We start from the raw sequence: 2,098 nt of genomic DNA, 5'->3' as shown, positions 1-2,098 counted from the left end.
TTATACAATAATAATATTAAAATAGCGGGCCAAATCGGCTGCCAGGCCACCGGGAATTGTCCCGGTTCTCCCGATGGTCAGTCCGCGCCTGATTTCCACAGACACGCAGAACGTGCAGGACTCATATATTGTCTTTTCGCGGCTTAATATTCACAGACACTAGTCCATATTTTTGGTTTTGATTCAAGTGTAGCCTACTGACCTACTTTTGATTTATTCGTCCAAAATGTGACATATTCCGTCCGCGTTAGGCTATATATCGTTAACATTTTCATAAGTAACTGTAATTTAATTACAATTTTTTTCTTGGTAACTGTAACTGATTACGGTTACATTTATTTTGTAATTAAATTAAATAATAAAATATGTAAAACGCCGTTACATGTCCCCAACACTGTATATATACATATATATATCTTTCTCTCTCTCTCTCGCTCTCTCTCTCTCAATATATATATATATATATATATACACACATACATACACACAGACACACACACACACACACACACACACACACACACACACACATAATTAACAATTATATATACTGTTGTTTTCTTTGAGGTCATTATTGTCAATGATGATTCTCATTATTGTAATACAGTATTTTGTGTACTGTATTATGGATAAAAAATATTATAAAAGTAATGTTTTTTTGCATTGCATGTCATGTTGCAAAACACGTCATGGTCCTACACACGCACGCACGCACGCACACACGCACACTCACTCACACACACACACACACACACACACACACACACATAATTAACAATTATATATACTGTTGTTTTCTTTGAGGTCATTATTGTCAATGATGATTCTCATTATTGTAATACAGTATTTTGTGTACTGTATTATGGATAAAAAATATTATAAAAGTAATGTTTTTTTGCATTGCATGTCATGTTGCAAAACACGTCATGGTCCTAAAAGCGAGCTTCACCGTTTTTATGCAAAATACATATGAATTTTTTTTCCTCCTTTTGATTTTTGTGGTGAAACACGACTTGAAAATCATTTTGACAGATTTCATGAGATTCACCCAACGAATATCTATTAATATCCGACTGCCAGAGGAAACGAGCTTCAACAAGCCCATCGCACCAGAACACCGTTAGCGTTAATTACCACAATGTCCTACACTTAATTTATTGGGGATTTATTTCAGGCATGATTCATGTTGTTTCATTAAAGCATGACAGAACAAGCTTCCTGTTAGAGTTTACCGGAGGATACTTTCAGTGTCAGGATTATTAGCAGCAGGAGAGTTGCCGCTACAGAAATAAGGAAACCACCATGCTGCAAATATAATTAGCGCACAATTACGGCGGTGGTGATACGACACATTCACCTAATGAAGCGCTGTGAGTCATGCTCATTAGCATAAACACGGACCAGCTGTGCTAACCGCTAACAAACGCAGCAACATGCTGACTACTAAACTCACAGAGAGTAAAAAGGCACACAAACAGGTGTAGTATGTAGGCTACACGGACTGATTCAGTCCTCAGGTAAAGACTAATGAAGTGCAAGCGAATGGAAACCCAGCGAACGAGTGCTTGAAGGGAAGGTCAGGCTCGTTTAGATCTGTGTGGGGGACGGATGACAAACACAAAAACACTAATTAGTTTGATTATTTAATATTTCATACAGCTTTGAAACGTGAAGGTTACGGAAAACCTGACTAATTTCTCTCCCTTTCAGTCTGATTATACCATCCCATGTGATGAACAACACACTCACACACACACACGGGTTTGTTTTTGTGAAAAGTGGGGACACATCCCATAGGTGTAATGGTTTTTATACTGTACAGACCGTATATTCTATTGCCCTACACCAACCCTACCCCTAAACCTACCCCTTACAGGAAACTTTGTGCTATTTCAGATTTTCAATACACTCCATTCTGTGTGATTTATAAGCGTTTTGAAAAGTGGGGACATGGGGTAATGTCCTGAAAAGTCACCTTCTCCTTGTAATACCTATGTCATACCTTTGTCATTATACAAATTTATATTTATATCTCATTTGTCACAAAAACGCGCACACACATACACATACACACACACACACACACTCACACTCACAC

At 37.7% G+C, this 2,098-nt stretch overlaps 1 protein-coding gene across 5 annotated transcripts in view; it reads right to left on the bottom strand.

Moving 5' to 3' along the window:
- The window catches only part of LOC107694434 (cyclin-dependent kinase-like 5), a 65,351-nt gene that overhangs the window by 14,746 nt on the left and 48,507 nt on the right, over positions 1-2,098 (bottom strand). The window lies entirely within an intron of this gene.

Source organism: Sinocyclocheilus anshuiensis, unplaced genomic scaffold, assembly GCF_001515605.1.
Source record: "Sinocyclocheilus anshuiensis isolate Anshui unplaced genomic scaffold, SAMN03320099.WGS_v1.1 scaffold1826, whole genome shotgun sequence".
Taxonomy (NCBI): Eukaryota; Metazoa; Chordata; class Actinopteri; order Cypriniformes; family Cyprinidae; genus Sinocyclocheilus; species Sinocyclocheilus anshuiensis.
This window is presented reverse-complemented; position numbering and strand designations above follow the sequence as displayed.